Raw genomic sequence first — 20,583 nt, forward strand, 5'->3', positions numbered from 1 at the left:
GTAATGTGTATGTCGAAAAGTGTACATCATGTTAAGTGTCTAGCTTGATGAGCTAAGCAACACACCTGTGTAGCCAGCATTCAGATCCAGAGTCAGAACGTGCCGAGACCCCAAAACCATCCCCAGGCCCCTTCCTGTCAGCACCCCTCTAACAGCGCCTCAGTCCAGGCTGTTTCTAACCTGTAGAGCATAGTGAAGGATGCATGAAGAAGCCGTGTTCTTGCCCTGCCTCTGTTCACCCCCTCTTTCTTTCTTCCCTTTGGCTTCGCTGGGCCTTGGTTGCTGTGTGCAGGCCTCCTCTAGTTGTGGCCAGTGAGGGCTGCGCTCCAGTTGTGGAGTGTGGGCTCTGGAGCACGGGCTCAGCAGTTGTGGCATGTGGGCTGTGTTGCTCAGCAATGTATGCGATCTTCTGGCTGCTTTTCAATATGCTATCTATGGATATGGAATCAAGATTTCCAAGAGAAATATCAATAACCTCAGATATGCAATTGACACCACCCTTATGGCAGAAAGTGAAGAGGAACTACAAAGCCTCTTGATGAAAGTGAAAGAGGAGAGTGAAAAAGTTGGCTTAAAGCTCAACATTCAGAAAACGAAGATCATGGCATGTGGTCCCATCACTTCATGGCAAATAGATGGGGAAACAGTGTTAGACTTTATTTTTTTGGGCTCCAAAATCACTGCAGATGGTGATTGCAGCCATGAAATTAAAAGACGCTTACTCCTTGGAAGGAAAGTTATGACCAACCTAGATAGCATATTCAAAAGCAGAGACATTACTTTAGTCAAGGCTATGGTTTTTCCAGTGGTCATGTATGGATGTGAGAGTTGGACTGTGAAGAAAGCTGAGCACCAAAGAATTGATGCTTTTGGACTGTGGTGTTGGAGAAGACTCTTGAGAGTCCTTGGACTGCAAGGAGATCCAACCAGTCCATTCTGAAGGAGATCAGCCTTGGGATTTCTTTGGAAGGAATGATGCTAAAGCTGAAAGTCCAGTACTTTGGCCACCTCATGTGAAGAGTTGACTCATTGGAAAAGACTCTGATGCTGGGAGGGATTGGGGGCAGGAGGAGAAGGGAACGACAGAGGATGAGATGGCTGGATGGCATCACCGACCTGATGGACGTGAGTTTGGGTAGACTCCGGGAGTTGGTGATGGACAGGGAGGCCTGGCGAGCTGCGATTCATGGGGTCACAAAGAGTTGGACACAACTGAGTGTCACACACTGAATTGTGCCAGGGCTGGACTTCAGACTCTCATGGCAGCTGAAAATCCTTCTCTGGGCACCTAACTGCCCATGAGAAGGTGCAGGGAGCATCTAAGCTCTAGTGAGATCAGGGTGATGGGAAGAAGGAAGAATCTGGGTGGATAACCAGCTTGCGACTTGCCACCCTGCCAAAGTTCCTGTGAGATCTCAGAGGCCTGGGTCTTCATTTTTTACATGTTTTTGACCAAGCTGCCCTGCTGTGGAATCTTAGTTCCCTGACCAAAGGTCAAATCGAAGCCTTCAGCAGTGAAAGCACAGAATCCTAACCACTGGACCATCAGGGAAATCCCTATTTTTATTTACTTTTAAATTAAAAAAAAAAACACCCCAAAACGAACTTTTATTATCTTGGCTTGAGTTTTTAAAATGACTGCCTTATGTGCATTAATCATCGGGACCCCTGATGATCACGCTACACTACAGCGATCAAGTGATGACTGATGGTTGGGAGGCTATAAGAAATTGGTGGAAAAGAGAAACATTTCATCCTGAGGCCTTTATATTCTGACCAGTTCCTTGCAGGGTTCATTGAGTGAGGAAGGTGGAGTGTCCTGGGTACTTTGCACCCGGGCTGGGTGGGCATACGCGCTGTCAGAGGTTGTCCCTATGAACAGCCCTTCACGACTGTGCATCTTGCTAGGAGTCCAACTCCTTGAAAATTGGGACATGGAGAAAACTGGGCAAAAGGGGAAATGTAAAACAGAATGTTGGAAAAGGGGAATTCTTGCTCTGGAAGTGCTCCCTACATTTTTTTTTTTTTTCATTTTTAGAGTCTTTATTGAATTTTTTAATAATATTGCTTCTTTTTTTAAAAAATATTTTATTGAGGGATAATTGCATTACAGAATTTTGTTGTTTTCTGTCAAACCTCAACATGAATCAGCCATAGGTATACATATATCTCCTCCCTTTTGAACCTTCCTCCCATATCCCTTCCTATCCCACCCCTCTAGGTTGATACAGAGCCCCTGTTTGAGTTTCCTGAGCCATACAGCAAGTTTCTGTTGGCTATCTATTTTACATATGGTAATGTAAGTTTCCATGTTACGCTTTCCATACATCTCACCCTCTCCTCCCCTCTCCCCAACGTCCATAAGTCCCTTCTCTATGTCTGTTTCTCCACTGCTGCCCTGTAAATAAATTCTTTAGAACCATTTTTCTAGATTCTGTATATATGCATTAGAATACGATACTTATCTTTCTTTTTCTGACTCACTTCACTCTATATAATAGGTTCCAGGTTCATCTACCTCATCAGAACTGACTCAAATGCATTTCTTTTTATGGCTGAGTAATATTCCATTGTGTATATGTACCACAACTTCTTTATCCATTCATCTGTCGATGGACATCTAGGTTGCTTCCATGTTCTAGCTATTGTAAAAAGTGCTGCAATGAACATTGGGATATGTGTGTCTTTTTCAATTTTGGTTTCTTCAGGGTATATGCCTAGGAGTGGGATTGCTGGGTCATATGGTGGTGGCTCAGAGGTTAAAGCATCTGCCTCCAATGTGGGAGACCCAGGTTCAGTCCCTGGGTCGGGAAGATCCCCTGGAGAAGGAAATGGTAACCCACTCCAGTATTCTTGCCTAGAGAATCCCATGGATGCAGAAGCCTGGTAGGCTACAGTCCATGGGGTTGCAAAGAGTTGGACACGACTGAGCAACTTCACCATCACCACGATGATGGTTTTATTCCTGGTTTTTTAAGGAATTTCCATACCGTCTTCCATAGTGGCTGTATCAATTTGCATTCCCATCAACAGTGCAAGACTGTTCTCTTTTCTCCACACCCTTTCCAGCATTTATTGTCTGTAGACTTTTTGATAAGGGCCATTCTGAACAGTGTGAGATGATATCTCATTGTGGTTTTGATTTGCATTTCTCTAATAATGAGTGATGTTGAGCATCTTTGCATGTGTTTGTTAGTCATCTGTATGTCTTCTTTGGAGAAATGTCTGTTTAGGTCTTTTTCCCACTTTTTGATTTGTTTTTCTGTATGAGCTGCTTGAATATTTTGGAAATTAATCCTTTGTCAGTTGTTTCATTTGCTGTTATTTCCTCCCATTCTGAGGGTTGTCTTTTCAGCTTGCTTATAGTGTCCTTTGCTGTGCAAAAGCTTTTACGTTTAATCAGGTCGCACTTGTTTACTTTTGTTTTTATTTCCGTTACTCTAGAAGCTGGGTCATAGAGGATCTTGCTTTGATTTATGTCATCGAGTGTTCTGTCTGTTTTCCTCTAAGAGTTTTATAGTGTCTGGTCTTCCATTTAGGTCTTTAATCCATTTTGAGTTTATCTTTGTGTATGGTGTTAGGAAATGTTCTAATTTCACTCTTTGACATGTAGCTGTCCAGTTTTCCCAGCACCATTGATTGAAGAGGCTGTCTTTGTCCCATTGTATATTCTTGCCTCCTTGGTCAAAACTAAGGTACCTTATAGGTGCATGGGTTTATTTCTGGGCCGTCTCTCTTGTTCCTCCTACATTTTGTGGGGGGCATGCTGCACAGCCTGTGGAATCTTGATTCCCCAACAACCAGGGACCAAGCCCGTGCCCCCTGAGGTGGCAGTGCCGTGTCCTAGCCCCTGGAGCACCAGCGAAGTCCTGCTCCCTGTGGGTTGTTTGTGCAGCATTCCACTGAAGAATGGGCCATGGGATGCTTGAGGGTTTGGCCACCCTGTGATGCTGACCTGGGTGATAGTGGCAGCTGGCGTGAGTGGGGACCCGGATCTGTCAGTGGGTGGGCCAGGCTCATTCCTAGCCTCACGGGTCCTCAAATAGGGTCCTCTTCCCATGAAGCTCCGTGAAGCTTGTAGTTCACTGTTGTTCAGTCGCTCAGTCGTGTCTGACTCTTTACGACCCCATGATCTGCAACATGCCAGACTTCACTGTCTTTCACTATCTCCCAGAGTTTGCTCAAACTCATGTCTATTGAGTCAGTGATGCCATCCAACCATTTCATCCTCTGTCGCCCCCTTCTCCTCCTGCCTTCAATCTTTCCCAGCATCAGCGTCTTTTTCCAATGAGGCGACTCTATGCATCAGGTGGCCAGGTACTGGTGCTTCAGCTTCAGCATCAGTCCTTCCAGTGAATATTCAGGGTTGACCTCCTTTTGGATTGACTGGTTTGATCTTGCAGTCCAAGGGACTCTCAGGACTTCTCCAGCACCACAGTTCAAAAGCATCAATTCTTTGGCACTCATACCTTTCAGGAATTTTAAGGAATCAAAACTTATTTAATTATGCTTCAGTTTTAAGATGATATAAAAAAAAATTGGGTCAAGAAGAACTTCGTACATTAACTTAAAGCAAAAACTACCCTGAGAAAGTGTCATGCACTGCAGATACCCTGACAGTGACTGTTCTTTTAAGATTCTTTGGATCGTAAAGACTCAGTGATGGGCAGACAGAAATTAAGATTACTGAGTGCTGATTTTGGATACTTTGTTTTGTCCTGGAATTTAGAACAGAGCTGGTTATTAACACAGGGGGCTCAGTTTCCTGTAGTTAAAGATGCTTGCTCTCTCAATGCAGGATTTAACGACTTTTTAATAAGGCCTGGAGATCCACAAAGAAAAATACCTCCTGGCCTGCCTGTTGTGCTTAGAAGTTAATAGTGAGTTTCGACATGTTTTGTTTCAGCCCCTACTGTGATTTCTGTACCTAGGAGTACTCAATAAATACCCTGTGTTTTCTGTTCTATTGAGGGGTGTTAGGTTTGTGGATATGAAATCCAGGACCCTGGAGAGGTTCTCCTGATTCTGGGTGGCTATTTCTGATAGAACAAAGGGTGTGTCTGCCCTTGAATGGGGGCTGTGTGAAAGAAAAGTTCTGCATATCCTGTGATTAGGCATTTAAGAAAGATCAGGAATCCTTTATACTTCAGAAATTTTTTATCTAAACCTCATTCCCAACTGGGCACACATAGAGCATCTATAGCTGGACTGCCCACCCTGGTGGCCACTAGCCACTGGGGCTACTGCTCTTGAAAATGGGTAGTCTGATGGTGACTGCAGCCATGCAATTAAAAGACGCTTACTCCTTGGAAGGAAAGTTATGACCAACCTAGATAGCATATTCAAAAGCAGAGACAGTACTTTGCCAACAAAGGTCCGTCTAGTTAAGGCTATGGTTTTTCCAGTGGTCATATATGGATGTGAAAGTTGGACTGTGAAGAAAGCTGAGCGCCGAAGAACTAATGCTTTTGAACTACGGTGTTGGAGAAGACTCATGAGAGTCCCTTGGACTACAAGGAGATCCAACCAGTCCATTCTGAAGGAGATCAGTCCTGGGTGTTCTTTGGAAGGGCTGATGCTAAAGCTGAAACTCCAATACTTTGGCCACCTCATGCGAAGAGTTGACTCATTGGAAAAGACTCTGATGCTGGGAGGGATTGGGGGCAGGAGGAGAAGGGGACGACAGAGGATGAGATGGCTGGATGGCATCACTGACTCAATGGACATGAGTTTGGGTAAACTCCAGGAGCTGGTGATGGACAGGGAGGCCTGGCATGCTGCAATTCATGGGGTCGCAAAGAGTTGGACACGACTGAGCGACTGAACTGAACTGAACTGGTGTCTCCCAAGAAGACAGACAGATGGCCAACATGTACATGAAAAAGATGCTCAACATCACTAATTTTTAGAGAAATGCAGATCAAAACTACAGTGAGGTACCGCCTCACACTGGTCAAAACAGTCATCATCAAAAAATCTACAAATAACAAATACTGGAGAGTACTCTTGCCTGGCACATCCCATGGACGGAGGAGCATGGTGGGCTACATACAGTCCATGGGGTCGCTAAGAGTCGGACACGACTGAGTGACTTCACTTTCACTTTTTACTTTAATGCTTTGGAGAAGGCGATGGCACCCCACTCCAGTACTCTTGCCTGGAAAATCCCATGGACGGAGGAGCCTGGTAGGCTGCAGTCCATGGGGTTGCTAAGGGTTGGACACGACTGAGCGACTTCACTTTCACTTTTCACTTTAATGCTTTGGAGAAGGAAATGGCAACCCACTCCAGTGTTCTTGCCTGGGGAATCCCAGGGATGGGGGAGCCTGGTGGGCTGCCGTCTATGGGGTTGCACAGAGTCGGACACGACTCAAGTGACTCAGCAGCAGCAGCAGTGTGGAGAAAAGGGAACCTTCCTACACTGTTGGTGGGAATATAAATTGGTACAGCCACTGTGAAAACAGTATGAAGGTTCCTCAAAAAAACTGGAGTTGCCATATGATCTAGCCTTCCCACCCCTGACAAAACTCTAATTCTAAAAAGATACACGCACTCTTATGTTCACAGCAGCACTATTTACAATAGCCAAGACATGGAAAAAACCTAAATGTCCATCAAGAGATGAATGGATAAAGAGATGTGGTATATGTATTCAATGGAGTACTACTCAGCCATCAAAAGGAATGAAATAATGCCATTTGCAGCAACATGGATGGACCTAGAGATTACCGTATATTTAACCTTTTCACTTTTTAAAAATGTAGCTACTAGAAAATTTAAAATCATGTGTTTTATTGAGGAGCCCTGGTGGAGGGAACGGGTTCTCCTTTATCTTCCCAGGACCACCTGCTGGAATAGGTGGTGGTAGTGGTGGTTTAGTTGCTAAGTCGTGTCCGACTCTTGGAAGCCCGTGGACCTGCCAGGTTCCTCTGTCCACAGGATTTTCCAGGCAAGAATACCAGAGTGGGTTGCCATTTCCTTCTCCAGGGGATCTTCCTGACCCAGGGATCAAACCCAGGTTTTCTGCATTGCAGGCAGATTCTTTACCGACTGAGTTACCAGGGAAGCCCAGAGTAAGTGGAGTCTCTCTTATTTAAGGAATCTCTTAGTTCTGATGGGCTGTCTGAAGTGTGTTTTGAAGCCAAGGTGTGGGGAAAATGACAGTTTGAAGGGAGAGTGACTTACAAACAGTGCGTTTTCATAACCAGCTCCCTGGAAGGACAGAGGAATTTTCTCTGCAGCAGAATTCGTTAAGGCAAATATAGATGATCAGGTAGACACGATACCAGCACCTATTATGAATAATAATAGCTCTGCACATTTAATTGCCTGACTTCCTTGTAAAAGCTTAAGAGTAAAGAAGAGTAGTCACAGGAACCCTAAAATAGTTTCAGAAAAACTAATCAAGAGCCTGGAAGCAGTAGAAAAGGAGGGGTGGTACAGCATGGGGAGATGAGATCTCATCCGCCGCTTTGTCGTATCTGTAATGGTCCGTCAGCATCAGGCTGTTTGTGTGGGGGCCTCCTGGATTGTGCCTGGTGGTAGCTGGTCCAGAGAGATGTTTCTCTCATCTCCGCTCCTGCTCCATCGCCAGAATAATTCGTTCGTCCTTGCATCATTAAATCGCATGTAGAAAATGAACTTCATGCCTATTTACATGGCTTGCTGTTGGTTTCATGTTTGTTTCCCTTGCTGCCCGTTGCTGATTTGTTTGCTCTGATGGATGCCAAAATCCTTGCAAGAGAGACCTCGTTTTACATGTTTAAATCCTGTGTTGTTGAACAGAAAATACATATTCAGTTTGTTAATGGCTATAGTTAGTGGTTCATTAGGAAAAAAAAAGCAGATCATTCATTTGGCTTCTCGTCTGTGTTTCCCCTTCTTGCCCTGCTCTCTCCATTTCCTTTCACCCTTCGCTCCTTGCTTTTTTTTTTCCTTCTAAGGTATAGGTCACATGGAGAAGTCCTAAAAAAATGTGTTCAGATGGCCTGTCTGCACCTTTTTAAAAAAACACAGAACAATAAAGCCTTGCCTTCACTGAGTATCACTTCATTTATTTTTTATTTGACCACCTCTGCCCTTCCTTCTGCATAGCCTCCTGGCGCTAAGGCACCCCCAGGGCTGGAAGGCACTCACGTGGTACCCAGTGGCTGGCTCACAGCACAGACTCGCCTTGGACAAGGGCCAGACCCAGGCTTGGAGCTGGGCAAGCAGTAATGCACCAGGGAGCAGACTGGAAGGAGGCCCGGGGTGGAGTCCCCACGGGCTCAATGGAGGCCTGGTTTTACTTAAGATATTCCAAACAGTGAAGGGGGAGTAAACAGTCCGCTAATTAAATCTGGAGGTGGCAGCAAACCTGGAGGTGTTGCAAAGCCCTCCGCACACAGAGGACGTTGGGAAAACACACGGAGCCGTGGAAAGGGGAGGCCAGGCTCGGGGAGATGAGATTCTGCCTGGAAAAGTACAAGCCGCCATCTGGAGAGAAATTAGCCATTGGAAGTGCACTCTGTGGGGCGTAAGTCAGTGGCGCTGTAATTGACTCGGAGCCAGAACTGTGAAGTTCTGTTTCTTGTTCTTGATAGTCAGTAGTAATCGTTTATTTTTTTAACCCCTGAATTTATGACTCAGGAGTCAGGCCAGTCCTGCTCTGTTTATAAGGCTCAGCGTTAAAGGTAAACTGATAAGAAGGGTATTCCTCCAAAATCATTTGCCCATCTGCTTCCATTTTATTTCGCCCTGGACCCCGAGGGTGGCCAGGGGTCCAAGATCTTGGAGGCTGGGTCTGGGAACTGGAGTGTGTCTGACCAGCCGGTGGGGGCAGCTGCCTGCTCAGTGTGGATCAAGACGTGCCCCGCTTCTGGGTGTGTGTCCGCCAGGAGGGAGCCTGCGATCGGTCTCTGGGGTACCGACGGTTAATAGGTTCATGGTTCTCCAGCCTTCATGGCCCTGCCGCTTCTTAGGAGCCCTTTAATCACACACAGATGCTTTAGTGCTTTGAGCCGGCATCCATTTGCCAGTTTGAAAACCTGCACTCATTTTTTAAAAATTGTGGGATCTTAGTTTTCCGACCAGGGATTGAACCCAAGCCCGCTGCAGTGGAAGCGCAGATTATATTAACTGCCAGGGAAGCCCCCCCAAACTACACTCTTATGGTGGAAAACAGGATTGCGTCGAGGGTAAAGAGCAGTGATCTGGGAAGTGAGATGTCTGTTCGCGTCTCTGTGCGATTTTGGCCAAGTTGTTTCATTTCTCAGCCTCAGATTTCTTATCTGTAAAATGGCCCCAGAAGGTTAAGGAGATGTAGATGGAGACCTTTGCTTGGGAGTGGACTTCAGCTGCGAAAGTCTTTAGCGTCCCTGAGCTAAGTATAGATCATTTTCAGAACCTCTTCACTAGGAGTTCAGAGGAGACCCTAGCAGCTGAGGGTGCCCTGGGAGATGGCACTGACCCTAGACAAGAACTGGGAGAGAAATGGTGACATCAGGCCCAGTGGGGCTAACACAGGACTTGTTCAGTCGCTGCGTCGTGTCTGAAATCTTTGTGACCCCATGGACTGCAGCACACCAGGCCTCCCTGTCCTTCACCATCTCCCAGAGTTTGCTCAAACTCAAGTCCATTGAGTTGATGATGCCATCCACCCGTCTCCTCCTCTGTCGCCCCCTTCTCCTCCTGCCCTCAGTCTTTCCCAGCATGACACAGGATGGAGGTTGAGTTTTCTGATATGGTTGCTTTGTCACCAAATTATCTTCTTGCCTTCTGACATGCTAGAGTAAATAAACGTTTGTTGGGGGTTTACGAAGGCAATGACAGGTCCTTACTTAAGCAAAGATGCTGACCAGTAAATGATGATGGGGGTGTGTGAAACTGCCGGGCCACAGAGGGTCCAATCTGCCCTCTGAGAGCATCTTGCCCTGGCTCTCATGGGTGCTCCCTGGAGAAGGAAGGGGCTTGAAAGAGGCTTTCCATGGAATTGCAGGAGGAAAGGTTGGAGGCTACAGGCGTAGAGTTTATAAACACGTCCGCAGAGCGGTTTTGCAATGCCTGTTATTCTGTCCTTTTGAAGAGGAACTCTTCTGGGGAGAGGAGCATTGTTGGATGGGTGACCTAATTTGTTTCCTCTGTTTCCTTCTGGCCTGAACTGGGCAGGTGGCCCTGACCCACAAGGTCTTAGACCGGCTGAAAGGAAATCCATTTGCTGATAGAGAAGATACACTGTGAGATAAAGAAGGGAATGTTTTGCTGACAGCTTCCTCCTCTGCCTGACTCTGGCTATAGTCTAAGTACTAATGAACTGGTGACTGAACCACACTCCTTCAGTTTCTGAAATCTTACCCTTGGAACTCCAGCTAGCCCATAATCGTTTTCTAATTGTTTTATGTGCATTTGTTTTCTCTCCCTAATTCTAATCCTGAGGACCCTTCGAGAACAGAGTTCAAGACTGTTTTCCACCATGATTGGACTCAATAAATACCTGGCTGAAGAGTTAAAGAGGGGTTTAGTTTTCATAGTTTATGTTTTTCCTGTTTCCCAAAATGACATGATAAATATAACCTTTTCTGTGTGTCTGTGTGTGTGTGTGTGTAGTTGTGGGGCTTATGGGGTTCTAGTTCCCCGACCAGAGATGGAATCAATGCTCCCTGAAGTGGAAGTGTGGAATCTTTAACCACTGGACCACCAGGAAATTCCCAGAAATTTACTGACATGTTATCTGAAGAAATATCTTAACTAAAAGTTGATATACAGAATTGTATACCAACTTTTTTTATTGAATACCAATACATTGGTATTCCTGCCAACTCTGGAGAAAATATCTTTATTGATCATTGCCCACTGCACCTCCCCCTTCAGTCCCTACTGTCCCTAGTTACCTATTTCTGTGAATGAAAGACTGTTGGTGTCTAAATACTGAGGCCTCATCCACCCGTTTTTGTGCTCAGTTCAGTCGCTCAGCCGTTTCGACTCTGCGACCCCATGGACTGCAGCACGCCAGGGTTTCTTGTCCATCACCAACTCCCGGAGTCCACCCAAACTCATGTCATGAGTCGGTGATGCCATCCAACCATCTGATCCTCTGTCGTCTCCTTCTCCTCCCGCCTTCAGTCTTGCCCAACGTCAGGTTCTTTTGCAGTGACTCAGTTCTTCACCATCAGGTGGCAAAGTATTGGAGTTGCAGCTTCAGCCTCAGTCCTTCCAATGAACACCCAGGACTGATTTCCTTTAGGATGGACTGGTTGGATCTCCTTGTAGTCCAAGGGACTCTCAAGAATCTTCTCCAACACCACAGTTCAAAAGCATCAATTCTTTGGCTCTCAGCTTTCTTTATAGTCCAACTCTCACATCCATACATGACTACAGGAAAAACCATAGCTTTGACTAGACGGACCTTTGTTGGCACAGCAATGTCTCTGCTTTTCAATATGCTGTCTAGGTTGTTCATAACTTTCCTTCCAAGGAGTAAGTGTCTTTTAATTTCATGGCTGCAGTCGCCATCTGCAGTGATTTTGGAGTCCCCCTCCAAAAAAAAGTCTGTCACTGTTTCCACTGTTTCCTCATCTATTTGCCATGAAGTGATGTGACCAGATGCCATGATCTTAGTTTTTTGAATGTGGAGTTTTAAGCCAGATTTTTCACTCTCTTTTTTTCACTTTCATCGAGAGGCTCTTCAGTTCCTCTTTACTTTCTGCCATAAGGGTGATGTCATCTGTGTATCTGAGGTTATTAATATTTTTCCTGGCAATCTTGATTCCAGCTTGTGCTTCATCTAGCCCAGCATTTCGTATGATGTACTCTGCATATAAGTTAAATAAGCAGGGTGACAATATATAGCCTTGACGTACTCCTTTCCAGATTTGGAACCAGTCTGTTGTTCATGTCTGGTTCTAACTGTTGCTTCCTGACCTGCATAGAGATTTCTCAGGAGGCAGGTCAGGTGGTCTGGTATTCCCATGTCTTGAAGAATTTTCCACAGTTTGTTGTGATCCACACAGTCAAGGGCTTTGGCATAGTCAATAAAGCAGAAGTAGATGTTTTTCTGAAACTCTCTTCCTTTTTCAGTGATTCAGCAGATGTTGGCAATTTGACCTCTGGTTCCTCTGCCTTTTCTAAGTCCAGCTTGAACATGTGGAAGTTCACGGTTCATGTACTGTTGAAGCCTGGCTTGGAGAATTTTGAGCATTACTTTACTGGTGTGTGAGATGAGTGCAATTGTGTGGTAGTTTGAGTATTCTTTGGCATTGCCTTTCTTTGGGATTGGAGTGAAAACTGACCTTTTCTAGTTCTGTGGCCACTGCTGAGTTTTCCAAATTTGCTGGCATTCACAGCATCATCTTTGAGGATTTGAAATAGCTCAATTGGAATTCCATCACCTCCATTAGCTTTGTTCATAGTGATGCTTCCTAAGGCCCACTTGACTTCACATTCCAGGATGTCTGGCTCTAGGTGAGTGATCATACCATCGTGGTTATCGGGGTCATGAAGCAATTGATACCTGGAGTAACAGGCAAATTTGGCCTTGGAGTACAAAATGAAGCAGGGCAAAACCTTACAGAGTTTTGCCAAGAGAATGCACTGGTCATAGCAAACACCCTCTTCCAACAACACAAGAGAAGATTCTACACATGGACATCACCAGATGGTCAATACTGAAATCAGATTGATTATATTCTTTGCAGCCAAAGATGGTGAAGCTCTATACAATCAGCAAAAACAAGACCAGGAGCTGACTGTGGCTCAGATCATGAACTCCTTATTGCCAAATTCAGACTTAAATTGAAGAAAGTAGGGAAAACCACTCAACCTTTCAGGTATGACCTAAATCAAATCCTTTACGATTATACAGTGGAAGTGACAAATAGAGTCAAGGGATTAGATCTGATAGACAGAATGCCTGAAGAACTATGGACAGAGGTTCCTGACATTGTACAGGAGGCAGTGATGAAGACCATCCCCAAGGAAAAGAAATGCAAAAAGGTTGTCTGAGGAAACCTCAGCTATTTGTATAGCTGAGAAAAGAAGAGAAGCTAAAGGCAAAGGAGAAAAGGAACAGTATACCCGTTTGAACGCAGAGTTCCTTGTGTGCTGGGAAGCTTAGTCATCCCTGTTTGGGGCTCCCCATCTCTGCTAGATTAGTCTTGCCGTGTGTCTATCAACCACGGCCCCCCTGGCTGTTGAATGAACAGAGAGGAGCTTCCACTCTGTTTGTGTAGGCAATGGAGACATTTCCTTGGGGGAGAATTTCTTTCTGAAGGATTGTGATGGGTTTGGTCAGAGACTTGGGCAATGGGAGAGTGTGGACCACCAGGAGCTTAAGAGGGTGGAGACTGGGAGATGCGAGACGGGAGATTTCAGTTTGGGATTGGGCTTGGTGACCTCTGAGATCATTTTGGTATCCTCCGGTTTTGTGATAAGTGGCAGGGTGGGGATAGGTCACTGACAAAGTGATTTCCGTCTGGGAATGTCAGCACTTGCCCAGAAGTCAATGACTAACGTTTGGGCGAGTCAGCTCTGAGATCCATCAGGGTAAAGGGGGAAATGGCAGAAATGCCTGGAGATCTGCATGCTCTTTGTTTTTATTTTTTAATTTAATTTTTAACTTTTATATTGGAGCATAGTCCATGAAGTGTTAGTTTCAGGTGTACAACAAAATGATTCAGTTATACATATATCTATTTTTCAAATTTTTTTCCCATTTAGGTTACTGCAGAGTACTGAGCGGAGTTTCCTGTGTTATACAGTAGGTCTTTGTTGGTTATCTCTTTCAAATATAGCAATGTGTACACTCCGTGCTGTTGAATGTTTTATTCCTCTTGTCTTGCTCTTAGTAGTTTCTCAATAACTGTTTGTTATTTAAATCATAAGCTGTAGCTTTAAATTGCCTCTGCCAGGAGTCATTAAGACCCTTTAGTTTTAAAACTTTCCACTAGAGATTGTAAATATGGCATAAGTTTCCTGCCAATGTTGAGAGGCAGGTAACTTTCCGAAAGAGGCTTATAATTTAGGTTATACCCATCCTCCCTTTACAAAAACTTGGCTTTCTAGAAAATGCCTCCGTCAGCACGAGAGCATTCCAATGGGTATAAGAGGAGTCTCAGTTGAAAGTGAGGCCAGGGACACCAGACTTCTGGGTTAACAAGGGCAGGAGGTATGAGGAATTTGGGGGGTGGGTGTGTATTGCTTGGGGGGAGCTTGTAGCCTGAGCTTCTTCCAGGATGACTCTACCTGAGCTGGAGTGTGTCAAATGGATTCTCTGCGCTGGAAGCCTGATTCTCAGGTGTCTCCTCCTGAACGGGTGGCCTGGACATCTTTGGAAATTCTTAAAGGCTTGACGGAAGGTCAAGATCAAGAAACGCGGAGACCACGAAGCTTTTGCTATCCCCACAGAGATGCTATGAAGGTAAAGCACACAATGAGCTCTGTGACCCCCAGACTCACCGGAAGGATTCCCTCCTATGGCCTCGAGGTCTGAGAAGCATCTTGGATTGTCTGAGAAGCGTCTTCGGATTGTCTGAGAAGGAAGGGCAGTCATGGGCCCTCCCTGGAGGACTTCCTCGCCAGGTGGTCTAGTGAGCAGTTCTTTCTCTATTCCCGTTGACTTAACAGGCTCAGAAGGTCTTTACTTTGCTAAATGAACTCGGCTCTTAGAGCCCCCGACCACAGATAAAATAGTTAACCGTCGGCTGGTCTAGAAGGTTCTAGAAGTTTCTGCAATACCCTGTGCATTCAGCAGAGTCAGTGAAATGGCTGATTGGGCCTTTGAGCTCATTTGGTTGTGCTGCCTGCTCTGCTCTGCCACCACAGGCTTCCCATCCTTCCTCCTTCAGCCTGTTGCTGCGAGAACACGGATCCGGTCCTATTTGGTAACTCGCCTGCCTGGGCCCAGTGGTGTCACGTGGGCGTCATCTCTGCCAGCTGGGCCTAAAAGCTCAGCTTGGTGGTCAGGGCCCAGGTGATGAGGTCAGGCAGACCAGGTTCAGAGTTACCAGATGATGAGGTCAGGCCAACCAGGATCCCTTGGGTGAGCTGTTTACCATCCCACCCCTCAGATTCTGTCTTCATCAGGAAGATGGGTGGTGATGAGTCCCTGGTGTCAGAAGTCGGGATTAAGAGTACAGCTCTGGGACCAAGCTGCCTGGGTTTGAATTCACCTTATGACTGCGAGCTGTGTGATTTGGGGCAGGTCACTTGACTCTGCCTCAGTTGGCTCATCTGTAAAATAGGATTGTTGGGGGGAGTAAGTGACTCCTCCCAGATATGGACCTTAAGTGGTGTGTAAGTTTTTTGCTCTAATGAATTACCTAAAGGGGCATTCCAGGATCAAATGGAGTATAAAACACTTGGGCAGAGTGTGGGCTCAATGCATTTTAGACTGCTTATTAATCTTGGCAGAGAATGAACACCGATTATATTTCACGATTTCACACTGGATTATCCATTTTCTTATTGGAAAGCTCTCAGGATCAAACCCATCACCAGCAAAAGGAGAGAAATCTTGGCGCTCATTGCCATGTAGCAAGGGAAGAGCACTGGGCTGTGGAAGTAAACAGAATCGACTTTTGAGTCCTCGTTCTGGCATTGACTTGCCATGGCATTGACTTTGACCCTGAGTCTTAGGTTTCTTCATCTGAGCAATGGGAATCAGGATGCCAGGATAGGAAGCTGGGTATGTATTACTGTCTCTGATTTATTGGTGAACAGAGACGTTCAGAGATTTGCCCACAGTCACACAGTTAGCCTAGAAGCTCTTTGGACTGTGTCCAGGGTTGTCCCAGAGTCCTTCATGCCCTTGCTCTGAAATAATGGTCTTTCCCCCTCATTTTCAAAGGAGTCTTAGCTGGGTGGTTCATGTGACTTGTCCTTAGTTGAGAAGAAATGCATTGTGTTCCTGTAAACGTCTCTTAATTGCACTATTTGGAACTTTTTCTGCAAAAGTTAATGAACTATTCAGTTCATTAAGCTATACTTAGTGAAAATTGCACCTACAAAAGTTTGAGGGTGCCCTTTTTTATGTCTTGGTGCTGTAGTCCTGTTGTTTGATTACGTTTGTAGAAAGAAAATAAATATAACAGATGTTTTATTTGATTTAGTTCCCTTGGTTGGTGCTTTTGGTAGGGTGAGAAAAGTTGAAAAGGGAACCCTTACTTTGCAGACGAGTCACTGCTGTTCGGAAACATGATGTTGGCTGCCAGGACAATGCTGTATAAACCCTGAATGGTGATGGTCTACTGAAAATGATCAGTTCAGTTAAGTTCAGTCGCTCAGTTGTGTCCGACTCTTTGCGACCGGGAATCGCAGCACGCCAGGCCTCCCTGTCCATCACTAACTCCCGGAGTTCACTCAGACTCACGTCCATCGAGTCAGTGATGCCATCCAGCCATCTCATCCTCTGTCCCCTTCTCCTCCTGCCTCCAATCCCTCCCAGCATCAGAGTCTTTTCCAATGAGTCAGCTCTTCGCATGAGGTGGCCAAAGTACTGGAGTTTCAGCTTTAGCATCATTCCTTCCAAAGAAATCCCAGGGTTGATCTCCTTCAGAATGGACTGGTTGGATCTCCTGGCAGTCCAAGGGACTCTCAAGAATCTTCTCCAACACCACAGTTCAAAAGCATCAATTCTTTGGCGCTCAGCTTTCTTTATAGTCCCAACTCTCACATCCATACATGACCACAGGAAAAACCATAGCCTTGACTAGACGAACCTTTGTTGGCAAAGTAATGTCTCTGCTTTTGAATATGCTATCTAGGAATGATCAAGTATGTGCTAAAATTTTAAAATTTGTTTTACAGATGGAGGGGGAATTACAGCAATTGTGAAACTGATTAATTTCTTAACAATTAGAGTTAAATGAGTAATTTCTTAACAATTAGAGTTAAATGATTAATTTCTTAACAATTAGAGTTCTTACTCACCTTTACTTCTTAGAAGCTCAGTTGCCCTGTGTGTTTCGCATCATGCTTTGGGATGTGCAAACTGAGGCTCAGAGAGGGCAAGTAATTTGCCCAAGGTCACACAGAACTGAGTACTGGAGCCTTCTGTTTTCTGGAATTCCAGAATACGAACTTTAAGAAAAACTCTAGAAACTTTTTTTTTTTGTGGGGGTGGGGGAAGGGGCTAATTTAGACTAAGACTTCCAGCTTGGTATTTTGCCAGCTTTCTCTTATTTATGGTTATCTGACCATAAAATAGAAAGCCAGCCTCATTAATAATTTTAGGACGAGGGTTTCTTTTTCAGAGATGGTGGCAGATTTGAGGTAATTAGGAGTCAATCTAGTAGTCTATTCCTTCCTAAGAAGTTCAGGAATAAGCAGGCATGAAGCCCTTTGAGGTGTACATTTGTGTAGTTTGGGAAGGAGAGGAAGCAGGCAGGCATCGTTTATTAAGCACCTGCTCTGTGGCGGGCTGTGTTCTCTCTCTCATGCTGTGTATAAACCCCTGGTATTAGTAAGGTGTGGGTCCTTTCCAGGATTTATTGTCTCGTTATGAAGCAGGTGTTCCTTCACCCATGCAAAAGGCAGCAGGAGCCTGGGGACTTTTTAATTGGTCCAGTGCAGGGAGTTGGTGGGTGAAGCAGGTCTTGAATTCATCTTCTGGTTCCAAGACCAGAGTTCTCTCTCCTGCCCCACAGCTTATGTTACATAATGTTTCTTTATGTCCATGTGCGATATAAATCTCTAGTTGGAAGGCTGGGAAGTGCTTTTGGCTGGCTTTGTCGCTTCAGCTCTCTGAAGGGAACGGCTTTCACAAACACGGATAGGGATTTGGATTTTCACGTTGTGATCATTCATATTCTAGAAGTGGGAAAGGTTATTCCCATGGGAATTCCACGAAACCCCGGAAGCAGTGGGTCTGAAATGAGTTGGCTTGCCCTAGGATGGTCACATTTTTTTCTTTTTTTGATATTTAATACCACACATACCTTTTACTCTTGCCTGGAAAATCCCACGGATGGAAGAGCCTGGTAGGCTGCAGTCCATGGGGTTGCAAAGAGTCGGACACGACTGAGCGACTTCACTTTCACTTTTCGCTTTCACGCATTGGAGAAGGGAATGGCAACCCACTCCAGTGTTCTTGCCTGGAGAATCCCAGGGACGGGGGAGCCTGGTGGGCTGCCGTCTATGGGGTCGCACAGAGTCGGACACGACTGAAGCGACTTAGCAGCAGCAGCAGCATACCTTTTTTTAAAGAAAAATTTCATGAATGAAAGGTCGAAGTCAAAAGAAAGGCAAAATAAAACCTCACCCACAAACTCATCATTCTGTGTTTTGTTTTTGTTGAAGTATATTTGATTTCCAATGTTTCAGGTGTACAGCAAAGTGATAGTTATGTATTAAACTCATTCTTTTTTTGACTTGATCTTTAAAAAAATAATTGATTTTTTTACTTATTTTTCTTTTGGCTGGGCTGGGTCTTTGTTGCGCACGCAGGGCCTCTCATTGCAGCGGCTTCTCTTGCGGCGCACACGCTCTAGAGGGTGCAGGCTTCAGTAGCTGTGGTCCGTGGGCTTAGTTGCTCCATAGCATGTGGGATCTTCCCAGACCAGGGTTTGAACCTGTGCCTCCTGCATTGGCAGGCAGATTCTTACCCACTGGACCACCAGAGGAGTCCAAACTCATTATTCTTAAACAGCTTTTGCTAGTGTTTCTTTCTTCTTTTAGTTGGTGTTGTATGATATAACGTTTACCGTGTTAACGATTTTTAACCTTTTCCATTCACACTGTCGTGCACCTGCCACCACCGTCCATCTCTAAAACTTTTTCATCTTCCCAAACTGAAACTCCATACCCCTTAAACCGTAGCTCCCCATTTCTCCCTCCCCCTAGTCCCCGGCAACTACCATTGTATTTTCTGTATGTACGAGCTTGACTGTTCTAGATACTTCATGTGAGTGGAATTGGATAGCGTGTATCTTTTTGTGACTGGCTTTCACTTAGCATGATGACATCTGTGTTGTAGCATGTGTCATCATTTCCTTCCTTCGGGGCTGAATAATACTCCACTGTATGTGCACGTCACATTTTCTTTTCTATTCATCTGATGATAGTTTGTTTTCATATTTTGACTCCTGTGCAAGCATAATGCTGGTACAAACATTAGGTACACATATCTGTCTGAGTCCCTACTTTCAGTCCTTTTGAGTAGATAGAGACTCAGAACTGAATTGCTGGATCATTCATGATAATTCTATGTTTAATTTTTTGAGGAACTCCACATTGTTTTCCATGACGGCTGCACTAATTTACATTCCCATCAGCAGCGCACAAGGCGTCTGACTTTTGAAGTGATATCTCATTGTAATTTTGATGTGCGTTTCCCTAACAATTAGTGCTGTTGAGCATATGTTCATGTGTTGTTAGTGTTTACAATATTATTATTATTTGACAATATTATTGTTAGTGTTTATCCTTCCAAGTGTTTACCTTGGCATTTGTTTCTCTTTCTTTTTTTTTCCAGACTGTAATCATAGTCTATGCAAAACTATGTTTGAAATACTCCATATTTTCCACCAAGTGTCATCATCAATAGGTCTAGACGTGCAGCAAAAGTGCACACTCACCCAGTTAGTGCTGTATTTCGTGATGATTTTCACCACCCCAAACTCTTCTTCTTAGGAAAGCCAAGATGACTGGGATGTTAGCAGCTATCTGTCAGTAGGACCACGGGGCCCTGCACGTGGTAAATGCTCTTCTGGATTCCAAGTAAAGGCTCTGAGGTTTATTTTGCAGTGGAAGGAGTCTTCAGATCAGATCAGATCAGATCAGTTGCTCAGTCGTGTCCGACTCTTTGCGACGTCATGAATCGCAGCACGCCAGGCTTCCCTGTCCATCACCAACTCCTGGAGTTCACTCAGACTCACGTCCATCGAGTCAGTGATGCCATCCAGCCATCTCATCCTCTGTCGTCCCCTTCTCCTCCTGCCCCCAATCCCTCCCAGCATCAGAGTCTTTTCCAATGAGTCAGCTCTTCGCATGAGGTGGCCAAAGTACTGGACTTTCAGCTTTAGTATCATTCCTTCCAAAGAAATCCCAGGGCTGATCTCCTTCAGAATGGACTGGTTGGATCTCCTTGCAGTCCAAGGGACTCTCAAGAGTCTTCTCCAACACCACAGTTCAAAAGCATCAATTCTTTGGCGCTCAGCCTTCTTCACAGTCCAACTCTCACATCCATACATGACCACAGGAAAAACCATAGCCTTGACTAGACGAACCTTTGTTGGCAAAGTAATGTCTCTGCTTTTGAATATGCTATCTAGGTTGGTCATAACTTTCCTTCCAAGGAGTAAGCGTCTTTTAATTTCATGGCTGCAGTCACCATCTATAGTGATTTTGGAGCCCAGAAAAATAAAGTCTGACACTGTTTGCATTGTTTCCCCATCTATTTCCCATGAAGTGATGGGACCGGATGCCATGATCTTCGTTTTCTGAACGTTGAGCTTTAAGCCAACTTTTTCACTCTCCACTTTCACTTTCACCAAGAGGCTTTTGAGTTCCTCTTCACTTTCTGCCATAAGGGTGCTGTCATCTGCATATCTGAGGTTATTGATATTTCTCCTGGCAATCTTGATTCCAGCTTGTGTTTCTTCCAGTCCAGCG

At 45.1% G+C, this 20,583-nt stretch overlaps 1 protein-coding gene across 3 annotated transcripts in view; it reads left to right on the forward strand.

Annotated features, from left to right (window-relative positions):
* The window catches only part of TIAM1 (TIAM Rac1 associated GEF 1), a 464,731-nt gene that overhangs the window by 23,458 nt on the left and 420,690 nt on the right, over positions 1 to 20,583 (forward strand). Inside the window, exon 1 of one of the 3 annotated variants that reach the window (XM_059887391.1) lies at positions 8,300 to 8,515. The exons of the other annotated variants lie outside the window; for them this stretch is intronic. The gene's annotated coding sequence lies outside the window, so the exon portion shown is untranslated. Of the gene's footprint in view, positions 1 to 8,299; positions 8,516 to 20,583 lie in introns of those variants that run through there. 3 annotated transcript variants of the gene reach the window in all.

Source organism: Bos taurus, chromosome 1 (genome assembly GCF_002263795.3).
Source record: "Bos taurus isolate L1 Dominette 01449 registration number 42190680 breed Hereford chromosome 1, ARS-UCD2.0, whole genome shotgun sequence".
Taxonomy (NCBI): domain Eukaryota; kingdom Metazoa; phylum Chordata; class Mammalia; order Artiodactyla; family Bovidae; genus Bos; species Bos taurus.